Genomic DNA, 20,201 nt, shown 5'->3' on the forward strand with positions numbered 1-20,201 from the left:
TCTGTAATTGTTTTATATATAACAAAAGCATATTTGTATAAATGAACTAACAGTCAGATGATTTTAAATTATGCCAAATAAAATGGTGGTTAAAATCAGACCTTTGAGTGATGATAATGTTTTTTTTATTTCCTGTTTTGTGATTTTACAAAAGAACGTGAACAGTCAGTACAGACAGCATTGTGAGAAGCGTTATACTTAGTTGCACATTTACATGCTACCACTTGTATTTTCAGCAAAGGAAACCACACCATGTTCCTGTAGCATATATATACTGTAATACAGCTAGTTCTTTTCATATAGATGCTGTTTCCATTACCATGTCCGAACACTAGATGGACACAGTCCTCTAGCTCAGCTGCATGTTATCCACAATGAGTTCATTCTTCAAAGGCTGTATTTTATTTTTTTTTCTTTGTACATTTAGAGTTAATGGTCTATACCCATCCAGTTTTTAGGGCCATCATTCAACTTAGCAGACACCCACAAGTTCAATCATTTGCCGAGGTTTAAAAAACTCTGTGCTGCTTACTCTGAAAAATTCCCTTGACCTTTATGGGTGGTGGCTCTGACAAATGACAGATGTGTTGAACTCCACCAAAGGCTCATTACAACTTCACTGCAGCAACATTTAGAGCCCATTTCCTCTGCGGTCTGTCCCGAGATGTTTTAGAATCAACACAATGCCGAATGTGTGTTTACAGCCTGTAAAAGTTTTGTTACTACCTCTGTTTGTGCTTGATTTATTATTTAAGTGAACTCTGCCAAGTATGAATTGTAAAGGCAATGAGGAAAACGGCGCTTAAAGGCACAGCGAGCAGTGTGACGTAAAAAAAAAAGAAAAAAGAAAAGGTTAGTGTAAGTTGTCCAATGAAAACATAACTAGCATTAAAAATATTACCCCGATACTTGTACAGTATGTATTACTACATGAGCACACAACAACCAACAATGAGATCATTATGGGAATTTTTCATTTGAATGCTGAAATGTAAAACACGATAACAGGAACACGCACAAGATAAGACGTTCATTCGCGAGTCTGTTCCTCTAGTGTGTTCTGTGGGGCTTTCCCACAGAACAACCTGATGGTGATGATGGTTTTAACTTTCTACTCATGTCGCCTTTATCCAGTCCAACTGCATAGTTCAAGATAATGTCGGCTACGATAAATAAGTCATCCTGTGCTCATTCTTTCTGCATTCATCCGTGTGGGACACCTGGCAGAGTTTACAGCGAGATAAATGTGAGTGCGTTTCATGCTGCATTGTCACTCAGTGGACTTTGTGTTTGAACGTAGCAGCAGGTGGGATACAGTATTCTCTGCGTTACATCTCTGTCTGTTTGATAGAAATGTGCAGCCGATGCTAAGCCAACCGGCAGATACACATTCAGTGAGTCATCAGCGTGGAGCGAGTGGGAGTACTGGCCTCCGTTGGGACCTTGATCTTCGCTCTGTCTATCGCTCCTCAATCTCCCTTGTTTCCATCCTCCCTCTCGCTGTCCGTTTGATGATGTGCTGGGCAAAGCCAAAAGGCCGGAAAGCTCCCAGCACTATTCAGTCAAGGAACTGTGGAGACTCCTTTTCTTCTCCTTGTCTAAAGATGAAAAAGCAAAAGGCCTTGATCTAACAGACAGCCTGCAGCTAGAGCGAGACGGAGAAAGCTGCAGTTCTGCATTCAAATAAAACCGTTCCAGCAGAAGGAGAGGGAAAATGAGATTGCGAAGGAACACGGGGGGGAGTGAAGGCCGTTGGCTGTGTTTGTTACAAAATAGGACTCAGAGCGGAGGAGCAAGTGTGGTGTTGAGACAGTAATGGAAAGACAGCGAATGGGCATAAATAATGATGGAGCACAGTGGAACTCAGGCATGTTTAGAAAGTACATTGGAAGAAAGTGGGTGGGTTATAAGAGAAGAGACATAAAGATGACCCTGAGTGAGATCACAGGGGTCAAGTGATTGGTTTAAAATGATGGTTTGATAAAATGGGAGAGAGAAGTATAGAGCCACTCCAACACTCAACACTCAGCAGCTTGGCTCTGTTTAAAACTAAGAAGATGTTTCTTTGCTCCCTGGCAAACTCCCTCAAACCTGTTGTCATTAAAATCTAGTTTCGTTTAATTAATGAGCTGTTCTTCAAGCCCTCGCTCAGAGCCCGACTTGTTGTTTCTCTCTGTTTACAGTCGTTATCACAGGCTGATAGACTGCTGGCAGCGGCTTCACATTTAGCGCACAGGAGAGTGGTGTTCTCGTCTCCGTCTTATTCTTCCTAAAGTGTGGAGTTTTTCTTTTCCTTAAATGAGCCGTTCATTTGAATGTTTACGTCTGTATTCCCCGGCAGCTCTGGAAACAGCCCAAGCGAAGATCTGTAGGCGCTGAACTATTACGAGAGTGTAAAGAAAGAGAGGAACAGAGGAGCTGAGCAGAGAAAGAACAGACACCCAGGTCTGCTCAAGTATTAATTATGTTGGTTCGTAGCTTGGAGGCAGGAAACTACTGTAATAACAGCGCTGGGAACAGAAAGTCCTCAAGTGGCCTCCTCATGTTCGTCTGAGGGCTTCAGAGAAAATGAATGCACAATAAACCGGGGTTGATTAGATGTCCAGCATTTGTTGCCCACCCACCGCTGATCCCTCTAAATCCACACACGAGGATGTTCACACACTGTCACTCACTGCTCTGTATCGCCACGACGGGGGAAGAGGCCAGATGGCACGGAGGGCGCCTGAGCCAGTCTACTCTGTCCACACTTTTTAGAAGCACGCTCACGCCATCACGGGGGATGAGTGATGTGAAGTGAGAAAGTGGAAGGAGGCAAAAAAAGAAGAAGAAGAAGAAGCAAAGATCTGTGCGGGGACAAGCTGTGGTTAGAACTCAACAAGCTGAGTTTGAGCTTTAAGGCTCTTCATTAAGATTGGATGGGACGTATGACAGACCACACACAGGGAACCCTTCACCCTACCCAATTACCAGCTATAACTTTCATGCTCTGTCTGAGCTGTCATAACTGTATAATGACTAGACAGCGTGAAACCAAACAAAAGCCACACACATTCCCACATTTCTCTCCTTTCCCCTCTTTCCTTTCGTCCTCCCCTCTCTCTCTCTCTCTCTCTCTCTCTCTCTCTGCTTTCTGTTGTGCACCACCGCCTGCTATGCCCACGATCCGTCAGGAAGAGTGAAGGGTGCAGAACCTTTTCACAAACCCGTCAGTTGAGGCAGCGAGCAAAAGGTCACTCAGCAATTTAGATCACCCCGCACTGAACCCACCCGTATGCTGCCAACGCCGAATCCTGCAAACCTCAGCCCAATTTGCATGCAGGCCGAGGGGACGCGCAGAGCACCCAGACACCCCTGGAGTCCTGATGCTTCACTGTAGCAACATGCAGTGCCTCTAAGAGAGAGCTGGTGTTGCTGGGACTGTGGCCTCCACGTTGTGGAGAGACAGAACATCCTGTGCTGCCTTGGTTACTGCTCTCCTGCGGCGCCGCGCTGGCTTTGATCTCGCTCGTCCCGTCTTTGAGGAGCAGATTTTTTCTCCGTTCAGCTCACGTTGGACTAGGTTGTGTGGTTTAACCAGGTGGGAAATGCTTTGTAGAGGTGAAGGGAGCTATTTTGCTTCTGATGTGGACTTAGAGTGTTAGAGGTGATCTCTTTCCACTGAGGATTTGTGCTCTTTGAAATGCACATTTCTGTCTCTCATTGGTTCGGTTTCATTTATCAAGGCCTTGTTGTCAGACGGGATGACACTGTTACAGCATTTTCAGGTGCTAAGCTGCGAAGGAAAGAGTCCTCGCAGTCCAATTGTTAATCCAGTTGTCTATAGTGGCATGTGATGAAGAGGGGATTGGGTTCTGTGTGTGTGTGTGTGTGTGTGTGTGTGTGTGTGTGTGTGTGTGTGTGTGTGTGTGTGTTTGTGTGTGAGGTTTATGGATTACTGAGAGGTCAGTGTCTGCAGTTGAGCCTCGTCTGGACAGAGAACACGTCACTGGCTTTGAGACTGTTGTACTTGGCTCTCAATACATAAACCTCGTAGCCCGCTCTCAGTCCAGTGTGGAAGCTTTAGTTCAACAAAAAGACAAAATGAAATATGGTGTGCTTATTAAAAAGGCAGTTTCCCCCCTAAGGAATAATATCTGTTGATGGTCTTATTGTGCAGTGAACAGCAGTCGGTGCTTCAGCTGTAACTATCGTTAGTGTCTGCCTATGCCTCAATTAGGTAGCCAGTGAAAACGAATTCAGATAAAAGAAAAATACAACTTTCCCAGGGGTGGCTGCTTCTCTCAAAGTAAGCAATAAGACGTTTTTTTCTCCTACATCCCTCCTCCTTTATTCTCTCTCCCTCTGTCCTTATCTCTTTGTTTCTGCCTCTGATGGATCCACTGAGAAATATATGCATTTACAGCCGGCTCTGTTCATTGTTTTTGTTTCTTGTCCTGATTTTTAATTTGGAAACCCAAAGGATCCAGACGTGGGTGGACGGATATTTTTATCATTCTTGTTAGAATCAGGATTCATATACAAGAGTTCATTTCATCATCATCGTTGGAGTTTTAGTGAAATAAAGTACGAAGCAAAAATGATTCATTAGCTCAAATTAATATTGTTTTGCTGTATGTTGTAAAACAGGAATGAAACTCAACGTGTAAGTTAAGATGGATAAGCTGTCCCTGAAGTGCTCAGAGGTGAAAACAGCAATTCCCATCTTCAGTTCCATTCCCACTGATAAGACTCCATCTCCTCCTGAAGACCACGGGACCTGATCCAAATCTCCTGTATAATTTGAACAGATGTTGTGTTTGTCTCAAAAACACTGAAAGCACACGGTGACAAGGTCAAGTTCTTACCAGGTAAAATGAAAATGAGGACATTGAACCAAATGATGTGATGTGTCAGTATCAAAACAAACTCTGATTAACATTGGCATCGTTTGACAAAATGCACATCAATGGGAAATAGCATAGGACTCAACTTTTCCTGTCTTCATATCTTTGCACAAAAATTACTAAGCTACGCTCAATGTGTGTGTGTGTGTGTTTATTTGTGTTGATGCTTGTGAGTCAAGCTGTGTGCAGACATGCATGTTTGAGTGCTCTAATGGATGGTTTGCTTTTATAACATCTGACAAACTGAGACTGACAGCTTTTTCTGTGACCATGGAAACAGGAAATTAGCCAGTTCACAGACTACAGTAGTCGGCAGGCTGACACTTAGACGCTTGCATCCTGAAGAGCGCCAGTGAAGAGCGGAAAGGAGAGGTGGAGGAGAACACAAAGATAAGAGATAACATTTCACATGTTGACATTTAAGTATCCCGGTATCCCACTTTCCATCAGAAACAAGATGCATTACTATCTTAAATGCACCTCTTATCTCTGTCCCTGGCTGAGCTGCTCATCCTCTCCACTGAAGTCTGGTTAACTTGATGAGAGAGATGTCTCCTCCAGATGTGGTGTCTGCAGCTTAGTGTGCAGTTATGCTCCCTCGATGGCTTGGGAAGCAAGCCGCGTGCAGTAATTGATGCTGGCTCCCCCTGGGGCTCTGCACTAATCGCTAATAAAGTCTACCTTCTCCCCACCACTGCCACGATCGCCCAACAGCGTATGACCCCTGCCTGCCTCCTTCTATGTGGTCTCATAATGAAGGTCAGGATAAATATATACACTCAATCACACACAGTGTTCCCCAAAGTAACTCAGCGGTGGACATTTAAACAGTATAGACAAGATAATTACAGTAAAGAATCATGCATGAAACATTTCAGCATGTTCAGACCCAGATGTGCTTCTTGTGCATGCGTCACTGCACACAGATGTACATCGACACAGAAGGTCAGCCACACAATTCACCTCACAGCGTTTCCTACGACCGCCTCCAGGGATCTTTTTCCACAGTTTTAATTTCACAGCCGAGGAGAGGAGACAACTCTCTCTATTTGGCACAAAGCACATTGGTAAATGAACAAGATTTGTACTGAATAAAACATCTAGTGCGAATCCCTAATGCCCACAGTGCTGCGCTGAATGTACGGCTTTGAAGTAAAAAGAGGGTCAAGAAAGGAATCTATTAAAACTGTTTAAGTTTCATACCTTTTAAGACATGGGCACCGTGACCTCTACTTTAAAAGGCGTTATCGTTTATGAAAGAATGTATTTTTTAAATAATTATTACTATTAATTGGGTGACAACACTGAGACGACTATGAGGGAAGAGAGGAGGGATCAGATGCAGCAAAGGTACCCAGCCAACTGGAGCCAGGGCTGTCGACATGACCTCGTCATCTTCTGAAACCCTGCTGCCACAAGGACGTCCTGGTTCTAGTGAACTGAACATAAACAAGGATATTAAATATACATCACATAGCAACAACTACAATTGCCCTCTGTTCCCACCCTAACAGTCTGTCAACACATCACGGTGTCACACCGCATATCTGTGATGCTGGCAGCTCTACAAGGCTGTTCTTACGTGAGTCGACACGGACTCATCTGCTATCTCATCTGGCAGCCGCATCTGCTATCAGACTTGACTGCCTGAAGACTCGACGCGACAGTTTGAAACTTGACACCGAAATGTTGAGGAGGCTCGAGTCACTGAACAATACAACAATACAATACAACAGCACAGTCACTACAACCTAATCTCCACTTTGAGTTGCACCAAAATAAAGAAGACAACTCTAACGCAACGAACTTACAACTTATTAATTATACTATAAATGGCTCCAGTACTCCACAGTAAAATGATGCAAAGCTTTGTTTTCTACAGCAAAACAATCTGCCCAATGTTGGTGCAGACATGAATATAGGTGTGCAAACCCAGATTCTAAATGAAAACATGACTCCCAGTCTCAAGATGCTTCTCAGGAGAGGAATTGCAGATCCAGGTTCCCTGCAAACCTCAAAGGAACAGCAATGCATCTTCTTTCATTTTCACCTCAGATATCATACTGGGCAGTCTAAAGACAAATTCTTCAAATTAGTCTAAACTCCCAGAGTCTTACTGTGTGTGTATGTTTGTGCACTTGCATATCTGTGTAAGTGTACAAGTGCAAGGTATTGTTCAGCATCCTTGTGTTTTCCTCCTAAGTCTGTTTCAATCAACCTGCAGGACCCATCATGTCCTGGTCTTCATCAGACTTCCTGTCACTCACTGACTGTAATTATACGCTCAGCGTTGCCTCTCTCCAATACCAAAATAGATTTGTGATTCATCAGCCCACGCAGCGTCCACACATGCACAGACGCGCACTCACAAACACACACTCAGCCCCACAAACAAACGTGCACACACTCTCTAGTAATCAAGTCTAATGGAACAAAATTAATATCCAATTCCATGAGCCTTTGTTATTTGGCTGCGGATTTATAAAGAAATGAGGAGCTCCGGGGGGAATTGACAAAGGAAAACCAATATTTAGTGTGGTGACATTGTCGGCTTGAGGTCAGGGATAACGGAATAGAGAGCTCAGGTCTGAATTGTCTTAGTGGAGGGGAAACTCTCACTAGATGCAGGGTAAGATGAAGAGTCTGCGAAAGCTAGCACATAATACCCTTAGTGGATTTTATTAGGGTGTAAGAGGTCTTTAGTATGCTGGAGGCCTCAGGTGCTCGGAGCCACAGGAGAATCTTAAACTTCCTGTCTGGCTTTTGATGACACACACTGTGGTTAGCCAGCCCATTCATTCCCACTGCTAGTCTCCAATCAATAACAGAAGCAACAGTGAAGGAAGAGGTGTTTTGGTTTCTCTATGTTTCCCCTTTAAATCTGACTTGCTATGCAGGGAAGGAAGACAACCCCTTCATCCTTTATCTTGCTGGAAAGACGAGCCCAAGTAATGCCTCAAGGCAAACTGTGTGCTCTGCACTCTGCTGCTGCCTGGCTGCCTCTTTTTAGCCTGCTGTGGAGTTATATGTGTATCGTTAGCCGCTGTGATTAGACAACAAGCTAGACTGGTTTTAGGTTAAAAGAATAAGCAAAGTAAAGCATCATGACAGGTTCGACCTCGGTTTGACAGCTACTAACTTAGTTATACAGAAAAATGAGGCTAAACTTTGTACCTTATTTTTGTATTTTTTTATTTTAATGGAAATGAAACACAGACTTGCTTTTGATTAAGGGTTTTTTGGGGCATTCGAGTACCTGACACCTGTACACTCGACTGTAGCTGTAATGATCCAAACTTTTTGGTTTTGGCCTTGTTTCCTCCTCCTTCTTCCTCTTCTCACACACGTACCACATACCAACGCGTATTCGTAGATAAAGGCCGTGTCAGTGGAGTCATTGTTCACACGCTTCATTGGGTCCTTTGCGTATGTCTGAAGGATTTATAAGGTTAGCCATGAGGGGGCAGAGTGGAGCCTAATCATCCCTGACCAATTTATTCCTCCTGAACTTTGTGTAACACCAACAGAAGCCACGGCGACAGAGATTTATGTTGAGGTAATGGTAACAATATGACAATTATCATCATTTATGTGGTGATTCATATCTTGACTGCCTTACATCTGCGTAGCATTAATTTATGATGACGTGCACAACCGGCAGTCCAATTGATGCAGGCTACACAAAGGTGCCATGTTGTATATGCTTCTGCATAGTTAACAGGAACAATACCCCCAGCCTGGGCACTTATTTTGCTCCCAGTCCACTGCCACACAGACCTACACACATCCAGCTGCTCTTTCCCCCCCGCTCCAACTTTGTTTAGTTTCCTACCTGTCATATCTATTCTTAGCTGCCCACTGATCAGCCAATCAAGCCACCATATATATACTTCTCGCTTCGTTTAAGTTGTTACACCTGTCTTCAAGCTTCTTGCCACCAGCTTCAGTTTGTCATGGACTTTGTTATGCGAGTTGGTTTTTTGGACTGAGTTTGCTCTCCTTCTGTTCAGTGTTTCCTGGTTCATGTCTTGTTCCCATGCAACATTTCCTCCAAGCTATGCTTCCATGTTCTCTTCCATGTTTCTTCAAGCCTGGTTCGCTTAGGACCTCTCTCTTGTTCTGTAGTTTATATTTGGCCCCCACATTAGTATTGTTCAGCAGCAGCATCCAGCAGTCAACAGGACTAACTTAAAAGAACTTTTGTCTGGCTTTAAAGCAATCACTTTGTCTCCTCTTCGATATATGTATCTGTCCACCTCCTTCCTCTCCTTTTGCCACAGAGATCATTCGCCACAGATCTGGACGAGTGCAGACACTTTTGACAGCCATGATGCGTCAGCCCATCGGAGGTCATGCTGATGGTTAGTACGGAGAGAGGTGAGAGGAAAAGCATAAAGAATGTGGTACTAGTGGGGGCTTGGTAGCAGATTGAGGTCCGGCTACATGAGTGTGTGTCTGTGTTTGCTAAACTCAAGTTGACATAGGGACCCCTCCCAGGTGAGCAGTTAAGGGCAAAAGCGGTTGGTGTTATTGTGTGGATATGTCAGCGTTTCAGGACCCGCTGCGAGGGGACTGATAATGAGAGCAACTCCAGTTTGTAGGTGTTTGTTTAGTGGGCACCAGGAAGTATCTAATTAATGCCATCCCAGAGGCCTGGTGGGCCCTGACCTTCTGTTCAAAGCCTGAGGCTGCCTCCACCGGCTCACCCTGCCCAGGCTGCCATCAGTGAGACTTGAATTATTGATAAGACTGGGAGGAGAAGCAGGGAGAAACTGGGGTGTAGATCAGAATTTCTCCATTGGCTTTGCATGTGTGTGGGTCGCATGTGTGCAAGAAAATGGCCTCACAGGAAGCTGAATGGAGGGAGGCTTAGATGAGACTAACCCCCAGGGGCGGGCATCTTTCGGGCCTACAGGGAGAGGAGCATCCAAAATAAGATGCATTCTTGAGCAACTAGGGTTAAAGATGATGGGAGAGAGAACATTGGAGGTCAAGAAGAGCAACAGTAGTCTAATGCAGGGGGTCAAAGACATGGAAAGGAAATGAAGAGTGAAAGAGAGAAAATGAAGTGAGGTTAGTTCAAACATTTAGGAATGTGACTGCGTGAACTGCAGCACATTGGGCCTCCATATGATGGAGAGTGGGAAAGAGGGCGGAGGAGGGAACGTTGCGACTCCTAAATCAGGCTGATGCTTTTCCCAAATGCTCAACTGTTATTTTGCTACAGCTGGGGTTTGCTCACAGGAAACAGATGGAGGTAATAAAGCTGGGAGCTAGTTGGACGCTGTGATCCCATTGGGCTGTCGGCTAGCAGGCACAGTCCATCCCGACCCTGACACATATAAAGCCTGCTGAGGATGGAGTAGGGCATGAATGGCTGGCAGGCAAGGTGACCGTTGGGGCAGAGAGTCAATCAGAGAAACAGGCCGTGTTTAAGCCTTTAAGGTTTAAAAATGGTTCATGTCTGGGCTCCAGGAGTAATACAAAGGGGCTTAAATATCAACTGGTAAGTCACAGAGAACAGGGACTGGAAACGTAGATCAGAGCAGGTCTGAAGTTGAAAACACACATATGTCAAAACCCAGCACTCGATGAATCTCAATATATATTTGGACATTTTGGGGACATATGCTTACTGGCTTCTTTGTTGTTGTTGTTGTTTGTGTGGCTTATTAGTTTAATCCATTAAACAAAAAGATGTAGAACTTTTACAGAGTTCTTTGTAGGGTGTCCAGGAAGGTACTGCTGCAGCAATTTGAAATTGCTTGTTAATCAATTTAAGGGGGCTAGTAGGTAGATGTTGTTTCCTTTGAAAGGGCTCAGCTTATTTATCAGCGTTAATCCTAAACTAACCTAACCTGCACTCGGATCCAGCTTCACACAATATTTAATGGACAGACTTGTGTACCTCTTGCCAAAAAAGCAAATCAGGACATTTTCCAGAATTTACCTTAGTAATTGAACCCCACCTTAGGAACATTTTGCAGATAAAATTCATCAGATTCTGCTCTAAAGAAATCAGATGCAATGATAATTTGTCAGTAATAAACAACGCTGTCACTGCTTGAGTTACCTTGAAATCACACTGATTGCATGAAATCGCTCCACACTGAAAACCTGAGCACTTTTGCATAAATTTGAAAGACTAATTAGCCTTTGGTGCTCTTGCTTTTATTCTCTTCTCTTTTAATCCCAACCCACCCTTACTCCTACGCTCTTTCTTTGCTAAGTCATTAACAGGAAATCTCCTTTGGGAACTGAAGCTACCTGCGTTGAACAAAACAAATACTAGCTTGTTTCATGCATCAGCCGTCGGTGCCCCTGGGACTGTCAGAGTATCAAGCCAAGGGATGGCTGCTCTCGGTAATGTATTTTTAATCGTGTGTACACTTTTCATTCTCCTGTCCAGACAGGAGATAGATGCAGTAGGTCCTCATGTCACCTTGGTCACCTGGCTTTAGTTTATTTAGGATAAACATTTTATAGAGACACAGAGATGTGTAGGAATACATGTTGTGTGTTTTTACAGCCTTGCACGATGCAAAAAAGGGAAAAAGCTGCACCTTTTTAGTCATGGAGCATCAAGTCAGGGAAGGAAAAAAAGAGTAGTAGACAGTAGTCAGCAGTTCAGCCACATCACGCACTATCCACTAAATAAAGAAACATTAACTTGGCATGAAGGGAGGAACTCTGCCACCTCAGTGAGATATCAGGAGCAATCAGATCCCATTAGTATTACATGCCACTAACTCACTGAACACACACACACACACACACACACACACACACACACACACACACACACACACACACACACACACACACACACACACACGGCCAGGATGCTGTCTCTCTTTTAATTCAATAAACAGAGCGCTTGTGTTTACATATAAAAGCTTTTACTCCGTCCAAAGCAATTCCTCTCTATCTCAGGCAACCTGTGGCCTTCTTTTGTTTGGCTAAGGCAAAGGCAATTTCAGTATATATTCACATCCCTGAATATGTAAACACCCACAAACACATGGCTCTTACATCCTGTTTGCGACTTCTTCTCTCTCCCCTATGGGGAGATTACAGGCGTTAATGTTGTCTGATCTCTGATTCAAGGTTTGGGCCGCAGCTTGCAGTGAGAGAAAGAAAGCAGCAGAGAGGTGAGAGGAACGGAGCAAGAGCAGCGCATAAAGGAAATAATGTGATGACAGAGATAACAAAGATGTTAGAGCAGGTTTTGAGCTTTTGCAGCAGCAGCAGCCAACAAGCCAGATGTGACAGTCTGCATTTTGTCTTCCCTGACAGAACGAGAGTGATGGCTGCTTTGATCCAGCCCAGGATCTGACATATTCAACACATCCCTACGGGCAGGCAAAAGCCCCCAAACATGCTGGTGTTCGAAAAGCAAAGATAGATCTGCACAGCGCTCAAAACAAAGTCCCACAAAGCCACCTGTCAGGGATTGAATGTGATGTGATGTGATGTGATGTGATTATAAAATGTTCCATTAACTCTCTTGTACTCAGGGGTAGAAGCAGAGAGATCTTCTTGACTCAAGTCAAAGCCGTGTGAAGAAAAAAAAACTCCGTCCATCTGTATGGGAATTTTACCGCAGCGTGTTCACATCGCACAGTGTTTTGCTAACACTCCACTTGCCATAAAGTAAATGTTATCATTGCAGGAAACGGGCTGGCATGCATGTTCGTATTAAAAAAGAGAGCTCTGAGGCGGAAATCCACAGTTAAACTGTGTGAAGGCCCCTCTGAGTCTGTGTAAACAGCGAGGAGCTGCTTCACCCTGTGGTTAGATTTGTGCGTTGCTTTCACCTTGTGTTTGGATCCTGGTTGACTGAAAGCATGAACTGTTCCACTCTGTAAGTATAACAGGATTTAGTCCACTGAACTGTAGAGAGTCCACTTTTTACAGCTGAGTTTTGGTTGCAGAATAAAACTGGCACTGTGAGCAATGAGTAAATGGTTTTCCATGAAATGACATATGTTTGTGGGGCCCCATTGATTTCAGCTGACGCTGCTGTGTAATGGACTTAAATGTTGGAACCACTGGAATTAAAAGGGAAACAAATCTGTCTGTGATCAACTGTGAGAAATTATCTCCTTTGTGTCTGAGATGAGATGAAACTTAACAACTTAACGACTTTGGTGACCTCATGTCTGGATTTTTGACCTCAGCTGTACATTGTTTTTTAAGAGGATAATCTTCGTAATTTTACTTACTAAGTAAAAGATCTGACAACGGCGTCCATCACTGGACGTACAGAACGTCACCGTTCAGTTCATCTGTGGGTTGATGTTGCTGCACCATTAATCTGATTAATTTGATCTTGAATCTTTTGTTCCAGGGACCGAGGGTACATTCTGCTCGTGTGGATGCACTTAATCATAACAATATCATTTTCATTTGAACAGCAGCCAAGAGGCTCGTTTTATGTCTAATCATGAGAGTTAAAGGTGTTCTGTAACAGATAAACCCCCTGGTCACAACAAACCAACCTCTTCTGCTCGTACACTGAGACACACAACCTGTGGGCATCTTAATTTTCTCTTTATCAGCAGCGTCTGCCTCATAAAGAATTAAATTGGGCTGCTGATGCATTCACAGCTGATCCCTCACCTTGGGATTTGAACCAAGGATTTAGTCTGGGTAGTGTTTATCCACCAATCTGTTGGATTACTGAATAGTGCACGGAGGATATTGTTCAGATACAGTTCCCTGTTGTGTGGAAAAGAGCTCATAATAAGATACGTCTGCATGCTCAGCCTGTGCCAGCCGTTTGGAGGAGTTTTTAAAAAAAAGAAAAGGAAAATGTGTGATTTCTTTTAGCCAATCTGGGGACTATAGTGTAACGTTTGGTAGCTTTTTATTTAAATCAACCCTGGATGTTTTAACCAAGTTGAACTAAAAATCTCCTGCTTTGCTTTGCAGCATAGGATGCATTATAGTGATTAGTGTGAGAAGTAAGACTGAGCAGCACACATTTAATAATTGGGTTTCACAGATTATAGCTGTTGTTCACACACTGACGTTGTTATTGAACATTTGACTGTATCCAGCTTTTTTCCCAAAGGCCCACTTTATAGTGTTCCCTCGCTTAATGGAAAGTGCTGTCACCGCTTCGTGGATAGCCCCCTTTTAAGCAAGTTGTGACAGTAGAAGAGGAAGTGTCTCCTTCCTGCTCTTCTGTCTCTGCATGCCACTCTCATTTCAGCCCAGTATGTGTCCAGCCTGTCATAAGTGGAGGCACACAGATCTTTTCCTGTTTTGACTTTTTCTGTCTCAGCTCTTTCCTCTCGAGAGCTGCTCATCTGCTGAGTGTTTGACTTTAAACGTCCGCGTGTGAGCTGTTGAATTCTCTGGAGCTGGCAGATGTCACCTGAAGATAGAAACATGTAGGATTGCTATTGATTTCCTCCATGAGCTGGTGCATGCACATAAAAGATTTGAGGAGTGAGAGAGAAAAGGCCGAATGACCAGATGTATTCATTGGGGCTCACTGGAGCAGAAACTCTTGTCCTGGAGTTAATCAGTTTCTCTTAACCTGCTGTTCTAACCTCCAGTCTGGTCAAAGAGACCATTCCCTTCACTTCACTCTATCTCTGGGAGACTTTTGGCTTCTTAGATTTTAGCCCAGCTCTGCAATCATCCGCATATTTACTATAAATTGTCTTCTCAACTTTCTGAACCCACCTTTGCCAGAGGTGGAATTGAAGTGACATATATTTTGCAATGACTGTGACACTGAATATAAACAATCTGTTAGTTAACACACTCTCACACACTAAATATGATATTCGGGAACACGGACATCCGCTTCACCAAGACGGGTTACTACTGTTGGCAGCTTGTATTTGTTTGCCTGTGGACACGCTGGTGTGAAACAGAAAACCTGTGAATGTCTCCGCTCCTCCTGCTGATCTATTATCTCCTGCTGAAACTCCTCCTGTTGAAATGTCTCCTTTTTAAAAAGACTAAGCATCCGAGTGTTTCTGTGACCCCTCCACCAGAGACCAGAGAGCTAGTTAGCAGTAGCAACAGCAACGTGAAGGCGTGCATGTGTGTACAGTATGTGCAAACTGATTCAGCATTGCTGGCAGTGCAGAGCGGTGCTGTGATGAATCACTGTAATTTGCAAAGCCTGCAGAGGAGGCGATACCACAGACTATTTAAGACAGCAGCCCTGCATTGATTACCATAGCAGGTAATTGCTTGGTGAAGATAAAATCAGTGCTAATTCTGGGATGTTGTCAGGTTTGAAACAAGGAAAAACTTTTGATCTTCCCAGCGGGTATGTAAAAGCCTGGCCGTGCCAAAAGAGATAAGCTAAAGTGGACCAAATCAATTCTTGCAGTGGGTTAATTGCTTTTCTGTGCATGCCTAGCACATTTTAAGAGTGAGGGGATTGTTTTTATATTGATTTACTACACTGGGAAGATTTTAATTTCCCCAAACCTCTCTGGCAGTGCTGACAGTCTGAGGTTAGGAAATCCAATTATCTGGGCTTGTCCAAAAACTCACCTAAAACCACAGGAGAACTGTGATATTGAAATGACTGACATGATTCAATGGGCCTTTTGAAAATTTGACTTGAGATAAGAATCAATAGATCAAGGTCATATTCACTGAGATAATGAAGAGGTTCAGTTCAGATGTAAACTGTGTGAAAAGCCTGAAAACATGCAGCGGCTCACTGAAGATGGCTCACAGAGATAGACAATGTCGCAGCACGGTGGTACGTACCAAGCCAGAACGTAATGTGAAGCGCCTTTGAGTTCACAGTGTGTCGACGCTAGAAGAACAAGACTAATGATTTGGGTGAAATAGTTTTTTGATGGACACGGTTTTGCAGAGCAGTGCTAAACAGACACTGTGTAGAGGAAGCCAGAGGGGAAGCTGGAGGAAGTGAAATAATATCGGACAGGGGAGTGAAGGATATGGCAGCAGTTCAATACCTTGTCTTTGATGCATCTGCATAAGAAGGACTGTGTGCATCCACCATGAGCTCAAACTGAAAATCACTAAAGTCTGACTGAGGTCTGTGCGATAGAATACAAGTTTATATTTAGGAGTATTATAGTATGTAAATGGGGCGAACAGCTGATTAATAAAATAAAGGAAATCATCAATTAAATAACACTGTTTTTCAATATTTTCGCTTTGTGCATTAGGATTAAAATTGGATTTTGACACAGGACTCTAAAACAGGGGCAAAATAAAAAAGGTTACATAATACAGGGTCGACTATAGCAGAGCTTAATGTCGGAGCTCAGTTTTTAATGAGAGGTTTTGTGTAAACAGTGACAATACCTTGTTTTATAATGCAGCTCTGAGAACATGTGGTCGGTAACGGGCTGAAATTAGCATTTTGCTCTTTGTGGTTAATTCATTTATTAATTCAGACTTCCATTAATTGCTTTCGTACAGGCGAGAGACAACAGACTCTGATTAAATCTCAACAACTTCAACGCATTGTGTTGGTGGTGTTTTTTTTAATTGAATTCTGTCTGTCTGTATTTTGGAACAGCGATAGTTGCAGGGGAGACCACACACTCCATGCTCACCTTGATGTGTTGTAGACACAGACGCAGCCACGGGCCATAATAGAGACTTCACAAGACTCTGGGAGAAGAATACAGCAGTGTGATGATCACTTCAAAGCCATCGCAGGGCCAATACATAATGTATAACACAAAAGCAGTCCGCTCCGAAGTGTATTGTTCTTCCCTCCCAATTAATTTAGAGGTAATTATTCCTTAGGCACCTTAATAAGACGAGAGGCTACCTTAGAGTGACGGCTGATACTGCTGGAATTAGAAAATACATTCACAAGCAATACAGTACAGTCACTCTGACCTGCTCTGTCATTATTAGTCAGTCCTATTTTTGCCTTTACTGGTACTGTGTGCACATTGTAAGTATGTGAACTCAAAGCAGAGGACCATTTATGGATGGACGATGTTCCTCCAGCATCCAGCACTTACAGAGAAACATTTGGGCACATGCTGTAACCATTCAGCTTCTACATTCACATTTAATCTGGAATCCTTTTCACCTGGGGAATGTCAGTTCGATGGTCGTCCAGTTTTTTAGCTAAAGAAAGATGCTAAAACGTTTTTTACAGCTGACTTGAACTGTTGAGTCAGGGCGTAATTCTCTGTGGCTTCATCACTTTGAGTGCCACTTTCACGTAGACGTCGTTAATATTAAAAAAGTGTTTTATAGCACTACCAAACTTCAGTAAAGCACTTAATGAAGTCCTTTTTGTGAGCGAGTGGGTGTTTCAGTTTTCAAGGACACGTTTTGAGGTGTGAACACGCGGTACGGTGATGTTGTTTCCTGACTGGCAGATTGCCACTCAGAAAAGAGCATCACTAATGCGTCCACCCCATTTGGATGCAAGCAGAAAGGAAGCCAGCGTTGTTCCTGGGTTTTTTTTATTTTTTATTTTGGGAACAGCAGGGGGGCTTGAACGGGCTTTGTTGTTGCCGCAGTGTTTGTTTGTTTCTCGGGAGTCAGCGAAGCCTCATGAGAGGCTCATTGACAAGGCACACATACACACAAAGTAGCGGCGCACAGGGGCTGATGATGATGTACAGCCTCGGCGTGTTCGGGAGCTTCCTCAGCAGTACACAATGCCAGGAGAGTGCAGTGACTCAGACTGTGTGTACAGCCAAGACAGCTACTATCTGCTCCCAGTGCACCACAACTCAACCTCTCAGAGAAACAGTGCTGCTTTGCAGCATTTGATACTGAGTGGAGACTTTCTGGCCCTGTTGTTCATGATGATTTTTGCTAAAACAGTCTCTCTACTGCATGTTGTGTGTAAATGTTAAACATTTATAATAATGTTATAATCTCTGATTGTTTTTATTTGACTTCTATGCTCTGCTAAACAAGTCAAAAAGCACATTCAATAAAAACAATAATAATAATAATAATTACTGAAATTTTCACCTCAGGGCGTGGGGGTGAAAAAATTTAATGAAAAACATGAAGTGCTGAAAACAGTCTTTGTGGTACAGTCAGAGAGTCACCGAGCTTCAAAGTCTTTGGCATTTGGATGGAAATTCTTTTCATAAAGTTGTAATACTATTAAGACAAAAAGATCAGTAGCCATTGCATCTACCATACAACTAGCTATGGGCATAATTTTGACTGTTGTTTGTCTTTGAAATGTTTGCGCTGTAGCAGTACAAGGCTACATAAAAAATGCATGAAGTCCGCCCTGGGTAGATGTAATGTGACTTTAAACATTAACAATGCAACTGTCCAGAATTTCCATATTTTAATGTTTCTCTCAGTTACTCTTTTTTCCATGACCATGAATCTCTTCCTAGCAGAGGAAGTGAGCACTTAATGAAGGAGAAAATGCTCATCCATTCATATGGGATTCTATTAGGTACAGGTGACAACACAGCACTCGATGCACCGACGAATCTTATTGGTGAAGATCAGAAGGAGACACTTGTCATCTGAGGTGGGTTCAGTGCTGCAAATAGAAACCTCTGAACAAAATTCGGTTTTCATCAAACTCATTAAAATTTCCTTTCCAAAATGTTCTTTTCCCATAAGTTTGTGTTATGTATCTTGCATGGATATTTTTTTATGTACAATGCATAAAGGAAAACCCACTCATTAGGAGCTCATGAAACAGAATTGTTTATGTGGTAGCTGAGTGAAAGACTGCAGCTAATAAGGGACTTGCAGGTGAGGTTTAACAGTCTTAAAAATATCATAAAAGGTGAAGTCAGTCAAGTAGGATTAAGGGCTAAATGGTGCTTTCTTGATGCATGTCAAGAGCTTTTTCCCCTGCTGGTGCTATGTCCTATTGAGATGCTTTACACACGATTAACAACTTTAAAGTGGTCAAGCGGTGGTAAAGCTTAGCAATGAAAATTATAATCAAACACACTTTAAATATTACTGGAATACTGTTTGTATGTCTCTCCACAAATGCCTTTCGTTATTATCTATATCATTATCATCAGCAGAATACCTGCTGTTCACTGCAACATCAGTGAGCCATGCTCCTGTCCTCTACTGTCAGATGTACTTTACATTTTTAATACTATTTCATATTCAACTGAAAAATATCAAAACAAGCAGGGGCAGGAGGTGCTGTGCCTCACTTTAGTGAGATCTCTTCAGTGGATGTTTTACACCATTATTCCCTTGAATTACTATCGGGTAGTTAACACATGACACATAGGTACAGGACCAGTTGGCAGCACAAATCAGACGGCTCCAGTGCTGCTGACTAAACTAAAGTCAAGCTTCATTCTCTGGTGCCTGCTCTCTCAGTAGGCAGCAAATAGTCTTAAGGGTGATATGGCGGCAGGGGCTTCTTCCATGCAAAAAAATGCAAGTACAGTATCTGCAAAAAAACAGAGAATAGTATTAAAGATATTGCAGTAGTTTGCAGGAAGGAAGAACTACAGGAAGGATGAGCAACAAAGAATCATGGGACGGCTATGATGTGACTGAATGATTAGCTGTAATAAATCTCTAATGGCTGGTTATACCATTGCTCCAAATTCTTATAAATATACATTGTATTGCTCTGCTGCAGGAGGCTTACTCTGTTTGATATTTGTTTCTATATTTGGTACATTATAATTCCCATGCAGAGCATGGGAGTCTGTTCCAAACACACAGCAGTCTCTGCAAAACAACAACAAGGCAATGTGCCTTGCATTCAGACAGGCCATGTCATATTTTCCACAGAGAAAAGTGGCAGTCCAGGCACTTGGCTCACCGATCTGACTATCATGCCATCTGCCGCGCCATCCCACAAATTCACTCTTTTAGGTGGTGCTTGGTAATCAAGTCATCTAATGCTACTGCTCATCATGTTACTGCAATTCGTGCTACTGCTCATGATGCAGCTGCATATCCTCTTACATATCATTAATGAGATTCAGAGGTTGACAAGGATCACAGAGAGGAAACGAGTATAAAAACCCCTCCACACACACTTACCACATGCAGGCATATTCACCTAAGGATTTAAAAGCAAGTAAAGTGACCCTAGTGAAATACTGAAACTGTGTGTTTTGTGGTGGAGGGGCTCTGAAAGCTTTCACTCTGAATCTCTGGAAATGTGTGATTTAAAATCAGTGAGGGAGAGAGAATGGAATAGGAGGGGACTGTATGCAGAGAGAAAGGGTGCAGAATTAGGAGATTAAAGTAGCTGCAGGATTAGGCTCCAGGTTTTAATGATGGAAATGGAAAAGCTGAGAACAGAGTCTGACACATTCGCACTGGTCCTCTCTTCTCCTCTTCTCTGCCTCTCTCCAGAGCATGTGTCTC

The sequence above is a fragment of the Anabas testudineus genome, chromosome 10 (assembly GCF_900324465.2).
Source record: "Anabas testudineus chromosome 10, fAnaTes1.2, whole genome shotgun sequence".
Lineage (NCBI taxonomy): Eukaryota > Metazoa > Chordata > Actinopteri > Anabantiformes > Anabantidae > Anabas > Anabas testudineus.